At 45.0% G+C, this 9,789-nt stretch overlaps 1 long non-coding RNA gene across 1 annotated transcript; it reads right to left on the reverse strand.

Annotated features, from left to right (window-relative positions):
• Positions 1–5,194: 5,194 nt before the first annotated feature.
• Positions 5,195–9,664, reverse strand: LOC118584466. Its single transcript, XR_004945038.1, has 3 exons — positions 8,789–9,664; positions 5,891–5,995; positions 5,195–5,224 (listed from the first exon to the last, which is right to left on the reverse strand). It is a non-coding gene; the product is annotated as an uncharacterized LOC118584466 (long non-coding RNA).
• Between the last annotated feature and the right edge of the window lie 125 nt (positions 9,665–9,789).

Here is a 9,789-nt window from a genome sequence, read left to right on the forward strand (position 1 = left end):
GTGCAGGGTGTTTTCTGCTGCTCCAGAATGAGAAAGAAAGACACAATGCACTCACCAGGTGAGTGACAGCTGGCCAACCAAGTAACTGCTGCTCCATCTCCGCTCTGGGTCAGGTACCAAGCACTCTGCTGTGGCGAGACTTGTCCATGTCGGTCAGCACGACCCACCAGAGAGATCATCACACCCCACCATAGCTCCAGCCTTCCTAATTTGTCAGAAAGTTCTCTATTCTGAGGCAAATGCTGCCTCCCCTCCCCTCCCCTCCCCACGTCTGAACCTCTATTATGGATGTGCGCTTCCATTTTAAGATGACAAATGAGCTCTACAGATAGAGGGAAGATCTAATGGACTGTCTCCGACAAAGTTTCCGAAGCAGATCCAGGGCAGCAGCACACAGCAAAGATCATAAAAGAATGTTTATTAGCCTATTATAGTGACTCATGCTTGTAACTCAGAACTTGGGAGGCAGTGGAAGGGGCAGGATTACCAGAAGCTTCAGACTAGACTGCCAGACACAGTTATTGGTGAAATTATTAAGACCACTCCACGTAGTTAAAAGGGAGGTTTATTTTGTGGGATAACTTACAAATGAAGGGGTAGGTTGCAGGGTCTGGGAAAGGTATAGCGCAGTCCGGCGATGTTCTCTGGAGAACTCTGCTCGGTCTACTTCCAGCGTCCAGGGTCCCAGAACCAAGAAGAGCCCCCCAATCCGGAACTCAGGTCTTTAGTATCCTCTTTCAGCCCCACCTTGTAGGCGTGACTATTACTGAAGCCTCAGTGGGGGTTGGAACTTCCAGGTCAAAGCTGGAATGGCTACCCACTACACACAGTGAGATCTTGTCTCATGAAGAAGAAGAGGGGGAGGCAGGGGAGGTGCTGGGGAGATGTCTCAGACATTAAGAGTGAATACTGGGGGGCTGAAGAGATGGCTCAGAGGTTAAGAGCACTGACTGTTCTTCCAGAGGTCCTGAGTTCAATTCCCAGCAACCACATGGTGGCTCACAACCATCTGTGATGAGATCTGGCACCCTCTTCTGGCCTGCAGTCATATATGCTGTATACATAATAAATAAATACATCTTAAAAAAAAAAAAGAGCTGGGTGGTGGTGGCGCACACCTTTAATCCCATCCCTTGGGAGGCAGAGCCAGGCGGATCTCCGTGAGTCTGAGGCCAGCCTGGGCTACCAAGTGAGTTCCAGGAAAGGCACAAAGCTACACAGAGAAACCCTGTCTCGAAAAACAAAAACAAACAAACAAAAAAAGAGTGAATGCTGCTTTTGCAGAGGATTGGAGTACAGTTCCCAGTGCTCACATCAGGCTAATCACAACTGATTGTAACTCCAGGGAATTCAACACTCTCTTCCATGGGCAACTGCACTTACCTGTGTATGCCCCCCAGTACACACACATTTAAATATAATTTATAAAAATATTTAAAAGTATGTTTTTTTGTTGTTATTGTTATTTTTGAGACAGGGTTTTTCTGTGTTGTTTTGGTGCCTGTCCTGGATCCCACTCTATATACCAGGCTGGCCACGAACTCTCAGAGATCTGCCTGCCTCTGCCTCCCGAGTGCTGGCAATTATTCTTTAGGAGTGGCTGTAGAGTAAAGATTGACCTCACCTTGGGCAAGGTTAAAATCCTTCTCTAAAAATCCAGAACATTTTTTGATAAGTTTGCCAAGGCAAACTTTTATTTGAATAAATATTATATATATTTATAACAGGGTCCCAGACCTTAGCACAACTGACTCCATGATGGAAGTGCCATTCAGGCTGTGAAACTCAGCACGTAGACAGCACCACCTGCCAAAACTAAACACCTGCCAAAACTAAAACAAAGGCCTAATTCATCAAAGTCCACAGTTCTGGGAAAGTCTCTAAACATACTAACCTTGCCTTTTGGCTTCTGTAGTTCCGATTCTGGCTAACTGTTCTCGTTAGCTGAAGTATGTCAACCCAGAATATGGTTTTTGTGCTTTAAAGCTCACCCCAAGAAAGACTCAGTGCTAAACTGGGATCCCGGATACCCGGTATAATTGCCAGCCAACTAATAAAGACTTTCTATTGGCTTAAACCCATGTCCCAGCAGTCTTCTCTGGTGAATACCCCACAACATAATCACACATGTACAGACACACATATATGGAGAGGAGAGGTGAGGAGATATAGATATACATATACATATAGATAGATAGATAGATAGATAGATAGATAGATAGATAGATAGATAATCTGTCTTAGGAAGCCTCAAACTGGGTATGAGAGAATGACCCTGAATTTTCTAATCTTTCTGCCTTTACTTCCCAAGAGCTAGAATTACAGAAGTATGCTACCATACCTGGGTTTATGTGGTGCTGGGGATCCAACCAGGGCTTTGTTCATGATAGGCAAGCAATCTATCAACTGAGAGCTACATTCCCAGCCCCAAAGTAGACTCTTTCTTTTCTTCATTTTCTTCCTCTTCTTTCTTTCTTTTCTTTCTTTCTTTCTTTCTTTCTTTCTTTCTTTCTTTCTTTCTTTCTTTTTCTTTCTTTCTCTCTCTCTCTCTCTCTCTCTCTCCCTCCCTCCCTCTCCTCTTTCTTTTTCTTTCTTTCTTTCTCTCTCTCTTTCTTTCTTTCTCTCTCCCTCCCTCCCTCCCTCTCTCCTTCTTTCTTTCTTTCTTTCTTTCTTTCTTTCTTTCTTTCTTTCTTTCTTTCTCTTTCTTTCTTTTTTTTGAGACAGGGTTTCTCTGTGTGTGTAGCCCTGGCTATTCTAGAACTCACTATGTAAACCAGGCTGGCCTCTGCCTCCCAAGTGCTGGGATTAAAGACATGCACCACCACTGCCTGGCGGCATCCATCTCTTAAATTAATTAATGTATTTTTATTTTATGTTTCTGGGTGTTTTGCCTGTATATATGTCTGTGTGCCACATGCATGCCTGATGCCCCCAGAAGCCAGAAGAGACATTCAATCCTTTGGAACTGAAAATACAGAAAGTTGTTAGCTGACATGTGGGTACTGGGAATCAAACCTGGGTCCTTTGGCAGAGGATTCAGCCAGTGCTCTTAGCCACTGAATCACCTCACCAGCCCCTATTTTTATTTTTACTGGTGGAAGGTGATGGGAAGGCTCCTAAGCTCTTGGGCATGCTAGGCAAGTGCTCTACCATTGAGCTAGACTCCCAGCCACTTCTTTCTCTGATAAACATTTTTGTTTGACCTAATAAAACCCCAGTTTTCTGTTAGACTATTCATTTGTTAAAATAAACACAGGTCAAAGATTTATTTAACTCATGAGTGCATGGGCCAGCATTTGGAAAGAGATGTACTCTTAGATTCCTGGGGAAATTTTGTACTGATGAAAGCTTCAGTTGAAAAACCATGATAAGGGCTGGAGACGTGGCTCAGCAGTTAAGAGCACTGGCTGCTCTTCCAGAGGTCCTGAGTTCAATTCCCAGCAACCAGACAGCAGCTTGATGCCCTCTTCTGGTTTGTAGGCAGACATGCAGACAAAGCACTTGTATACATTAAACAAACAAACAAATAAATAGAAGGAAAAAAGAAAAAGAAACACCACAATGAAGTTCAATGTCATCTTCAGCTACACAGTGAGTGTGATGATATTTTATTTGTGCTTTAATAAATAAAGCTTACCTGGAGATCAGAGGAAATAGCAAGCCATTTTAAGTAAATAAAGAAGTCAGGCAACAGTAGCACACGCCCTTAATCCTATCACTTGGCAGGCAGGATCTCTGTGTGTTCAAGGCCACACTGGAAACAGAGCCAGGTGTGGTGGCACATGCCTTAAATACCAAAACTAGTTAACCATGGAGGTTTGTAGGTCTGTACAGACAGACAGGAAGTGACAGAGATGGGTAGGAAGAGAAAGTGATGTAGCTGAATGGAGAGAGCAAATCAGACGGCAGAACAGCAAAGCATACAGGTGTGGGTAGACAGGAAGTCATAGCATTTGGAAGCTGCAGAGTTGGTGAGGTAAGGTTGGCTGGTGGCTTTCCCTATTTCCCTGATGTCTCTGAGACTTTCACCCCTATATTTGGCTCCGTGTTTTTTATTTAATAAGACCATTTAGAAATTCATCTACAAGTGAGTTTGAGGACCTGTCTTGAAAAAAAAAGCAAACACACACACACACACACACACACACACACACACACACACACACACGAAACAAAAACAGTTGTGATTGATTCTTGGGGTGGAAGTGGGAGGGGCACATTGATCTTGGGTGTCCCAGTATTCAAAGCAGACAGAGTTTGCTTCCTCTGAGAGGTAGAAAGGAAGTCAGTTTACTAATCAAGGATGAAGATAAATGTCTTCTAAGGTCTTCACAAAGGGAACCATGGGCCAAGAGTGATGATGCTTGTGGACTATTTTTGAGGAGCCCAGGTTCTGAACAAAGTTCAATCCAGTATGAGGGGCTGGAACATTTGGAAAACCCACAGCATCAGAGCAGTGTTTATTAGCAATCTTAGAAAATTATTCTCTGGCTCTAGGTAGATCTAGAGGCTCAACCTTCTAGGGGGCAGAAGAGCTGGGGTGAAGTTATACTGAGCTGTGGGCACTAGGATGGTCACCCTCTCATGGAAAGATGAGAAATCAGATCTGCACAATGACAGGTAGATGGAGTAACTTCCTCAGACATGCACGGAAGCAATCCGTTTTCTCCAATGGAGTGTCACAGGGTATGCCAACCACATTTTAGGGTGGGCCCTGTGCCCAGAAGTAGTTGCCTAGTTGCCAACAAAAAACCAACTCAGTGGCTTTTTTTTTTTTTTTTGGTGGACTTTTTGTTTCATTTGCTTTGACTTTTTTGTCTTATTATTTATTCTCTTTTTTGTGGACTTTTTGTTTCATTTGCTTTGACTTTTTTGTCTTATTCTTTTTTTTTTTTTTTAAATGTGGAGCTGAGGATCGAACCCAGGGCCTCTACCACTGAGGTAAATACCCAATCCCTTGTCTTATTATTCTTATATTCATATCTTCAATATGTTGCATGAGAAACAATTTTAATAAAAATAAAAGATATGAAAGGAAGCATCATCTAGCTAGTACCAAGCTAAGCATCACCACCAGCATAATTAGCATCAATACTAGTACCAGTGTTATCAGCTAATTTAACATCAGCATCAGCACCAGTATCCTCAGCATCAGTACCAGCATCATCACTTTCATTAGCATATCATCATCATCATCATCAGCAGCAGCAGCAGCAGCAGCAGCCTACAATATAGAAGAAAGCAGTGAAATTCGATCTGGGCACATTCTCAACGCAGGTGTTTCCAATGCAGCCAAATGAGGCTGCACATAGAATTTTGTGTTCTGACAAACAAATTGCCATGGTAATCACACTGTTCTTCTTCATTTGACAGCTTATTATCTAGCAGTCAAAGTAATTGGGGAAATTTTTGTTTTTGTGTTACATGGATGTAAGAGTGGGAATATCAGGGAAAGGGATGGAGGCAGGCAGAGGCATCATGCTTCAAGGCTTGGAAGAGGAAGGGGCAAAGAGAGAGGTAGAGATGGAGAGGAAGAAGGAAAGAGGGAGGGGGCTGAGGGAAGGGAGGGCAGGCACAAGGGAGGGAGGAGGCAGAGCAGGAGAAGAAAGGAAGAGAGAAAGTGGAAGATAGAGTCCAGCTGATGCGAACAGGAAACGATTGGAGGATGTGGAAAGGCGGAGGCTTAGGGTCCCCGAGGGCATCAGCCCCAACTGAGAGGCAGCTGGGCAGAGTCTAATCAGGGCCTGTGGTTGGCAGGTTCCCCAGAGAACATCTGTGTCTTTCCTCAGTAAGATAAGGTTGCAGGCAGTTTCCCTTTGAGCCTCAGAAGCCCCTCCAGGGAGCAGCTGCACTTTAGTGTAGAGACAGCACGCAGACACTGTCCTCTGACCTGTGGCTGTTGCACATCCAGGGGTCAGGTCATCTACTGGAGGGGAAGATTCCTAGTCTCACTCAAGCCACATGCTTCAGTTTCAAAGCACATCGTTGACTTTTCCTGGAGAAATAAGGATATGGCCATTAGGACAACCGAGAGCAACAGACACTCTTACGAACTTCACTTTCCATATGGTGCTCCCACTGTGCCTGCTGTAGATGGTCAAGAAGGGGCCAGTAAACCATCACTGAGTTGTCATTGAGGACGTGGTTCATTTATTATTTTATGTGTATGAGTGTTTTGTCTGCATGTATATATGTGCACTACATGCATGCCTGGTGCTTGAGGTCAGGAGAAGGTATTGGATCCCCCGGGGACTGGAGTTACAGACAGCTGTGGGCTGCTGGATGTAGGGAATCTAACCAAGGGGCCTCTCTCTGCAAGAGCAACAAGTAAGCGTTTTTAATTGCTGAGCTAACTGCAGCCCCAAGGACTTGTTTTAAGGATCTTTGCTCCCATTCAGCTGCCTAGATCAATCTGAGAGCTCTGCCAACCCCTCCAAAGGACCTCGGGTACGGGGCCTAGGAGACCCTGGGAGTGTAATAGCTCAGTTAGGCTCTACCTGGTTGCAAACCCTTTCTTAAGATCTGCAGGACCAAGAAGGCTTGATGCTTGTGGACAACTTGGCTCATCAGCCCCAACCAAGGTGATACTGGAGGGAAGTGAGGGTTGATGAAGGGACATTGTCTTTAGATAGGATTGCCCTGCCAGTGTGTGAAAGAAGTCCATTTACATGGAGTGGAGAGCTGAGCCCTCAACAAAGAAGCAGAGTCCAAGGCAGGAGGAAACAGCCCAGTGACATTGACTAAAATCCTGGGTTGACCTCTGTCTGAACCAGAAGGCATTTGTTTGGATTTGAGGTCCCCCAAAGGCTTGTGTGCTGAAGGCTTGGGCTGCCATATGGCAGTGTTCAGAGGGGGAATTCTGGGAGGCAAGTGAATCCCATGCACTCTGGGTTTATTCACAGATGGATTCATAGCTAGTTTTAGGAGTTAATGAGAGGTGATGGAAACAGGGAGATGGAGTGTGGTTGGAGGAGGCTGGTCACTGGAGCTGTGACCTTAAAGAGGGTCCTTGCTAGTGGTCTACCATGAGGTGAACAACTTTGTGATGGTCTGCCTTGTCACACACCCAGAAACAATGGAACCTATCATCCATGGACCGAAACTTCTGAACCTGTGGGCCCAAAGAAATGCTTCCTCCTTTGCGTTGATTCTCCCTCTTCCTCCCTCCCTCCCTCTCCCTCCCTCCCTCTCTCTCCCTCTCCCTCTCCCTCTCTCTCTCTCTCTCTCTCTCTCTCTCTCTCTCTCTCTCTCTCTCTCTGTGACAGGGTGGCTAAGTGGTTAAGAGTACTGGCTGCTCTTCTAGAGGCTCCAGGTTCTATTCCTATGCAATCTCTTGTTGCTCCAGTTTCAGGGGATCCACTGTCCACTTCTGGACTCTGCAGCCACCAGACAGTCATGTGTGCATACATACAGGCAATACCTATGCACATGAAACTTTTAAATATATTTTTTTAGACATAGTCTCTCTTCATACCCCTGGCTGTCTTGACACTATGTAGAACAAGTTAGCCTCAAATTCACAGAGATCCACCTGCCTCTGCCCACCAAGTGCTGGGATTAAAGATATGTGCCACCACACCTGGCTTTAAATTTTTTTTTAATTAAAAATATTTCGTGGGGATGCAGCTTGGATAGTAAGGTGCTTGCCTAGCATGTATGTGGCCATAGGATTGATTCTTAGCAACACACAAAACAGGTGTGTATGCATTCTATAATTCTAGCACTTAGGAGACAGGATTGCCCACTAGACTGAGGCCAGCCTTGTCTACACAAGTGAGTCCCAAGCCAGACCAGGAACTGTTTCAAAAAATCAGAGAAATAATGAAAACCATACTTTGTTGCTAATGCTTTGAGATAGGGTATTACTGGGTAGCTCAAGCTGGGTTCTAATGTGTGGGCCTCTGCCTCCCAAGTGCTGATAGTAATATATCTTAAGGATGGAAAACAGACACAAGATTAGGAATCATTATTCTGATTTTTGTTTATATAAAATTTGGTACTAAAACTTAAAAATCCTCTCGTGGGAATGCATACATATTTAGTGTAGACTATACCACTCAGCACTGGTTCCTCCAGCAGGGTACGGTCCTTTTCAGTGTGTCAGTCTGATAGAGGTGGAATGGGGCTTTTTCTCCCTGAGTCTTCTTCGCATGGGGGTTTGTTTGGACATTAGAATGTAGGAGAACACGTGTCTGATTTTTAGAGCCCAGTCTAGCCCACTAGACATGACAAATGCAGCCTAATGTGTCTGGAGCAGCCCAGCCCCCTCCGCAGGATGCTGGACTTCAGGGACTGCCCAGCTCACCTGTGTGGCCATCCAGAGAAGTCATATTGGTTGCTTTAAATCACTTTGTTGTCAATGTTCACTTTCCCTTTCAGAGATGGAGCTCAGGCTTGTACACGTGAGACAAGTGCTCTGCAATGATACTGCATCCCTAGTCTTTTATTATTTATTTTTATTTTTTAAGACAAGGCCTTAGGCCTCAGTATCTAACTCAGACTAGCTTGAAGCTCACTTTCTTCCTGCCTCTGCCTTCCCCCAGCTCCAGAGAGCTGGGTTATAGGCAGGCACCACAGGTGACCCAATCCACTAAATTTTGCTATCAGGAAGCAAAAGCGGAGTCACCCTAACCCTGATTCCTCATGTCACAGCACATCATTTCTTCCACACTCTTAAAAAATCATTGGGCTGGCGATTTAGCTCAGTGGTAGAGCACTTGCCTAGCAAGCGCAAGGCTCTGGGTTCGATCCTCAGCTAATAAAATAAAATAAAATAAAAATCATTTACCTGGTTTTTGAGCCAAGGTCTCACACAGCCTCTGAGATCAGGTGCTGGGGTGACAGGTGTGCCACCAAGCCTAGTGATTAAATATTTATAAGCTTCCTTTGTTTGTTGACCCCGGAGATCAACCCAGTCAGCTTAAATAAAAGGGGAATACAATGAGAAGGTTCCTGGGGCTTGTTGAAGGGTAGGGAGAGAAGTCTGGCCTCTGCTCTTAGCAGCAGCTTCCGTAATTCCTGTTTCCTACCAGAAAATGGCTCTGGACAATTCCACGATACTAATAATCAGTTCAGGTTCCCAGGACAGCCCCCTAGGCTGTCCTTTGAACTATCCTGCAGGCTTAGTGTCTTACAGTCAGGACTTTAAGCTAAGAAAGGGTCCAGGCAGGACTAGACACATGGGAACAGTTCATCTGAACTGCAGAAATTTCAAGAGTTAACCTGTCAACTGGAAATGGTTACACATCCTGGCTTGGGCCTGTTTTTTGAACTACATTATCTTTCCTGAAGGCCTTTCCTTTCAAACCCTCCCTGCAGCTACTGACCGCCATCAAGGCTTCTTACAAAAGCAATCTGTAGAGCGGGATCGCAACAGTAACAATCCTGTAACACTGTACATTTTGATAGAGCCCAAGTCAATCGTTTGCACCAGGTCCTTGAGTAGGCCCCCCGTGGGGGGGGTGTCGGGGGGATGTTATTTAGTTTTTTGTTTTTGTTTTTTAAACCAAAGTTGGCCTGTAGATAAGGACGAGGGCAGGTGAGGCGGCTCACACCTGTAATTCCAGCACTTGTGAGGTTGAAGCAGAAGAATCAAGAGTTCAAGACCAGCTTGGACTACGGAATGAGTTCTAGCCAGCCTTAGATACATGAGATTTGTCTCAAAAAGGGGGCGGGGGAGGGGAATGTATTAAAATAAGAAACAAACAAACAAGCAAAGAACCCCTTAAGACCTGAGTATCCTGGCGTTGTGAACAGAAAGGAAGGAAGCGGGACACATGATTTGGGTCT

This window comes from Onychomys torridus, chromosome 5 (genome assembly GCF_903995425.1).
Source record: "Onychomys torridus chromosome 5, mOncTor1.1, whole genome shotgun sequence".
NCBI classification, from domain to species: domain Eukaryota; kingdom Metazoa; phylum Chordata; class Mammalia; order Rodentia; family Cricetidae; genus Onychomys; species Onychomys torridus.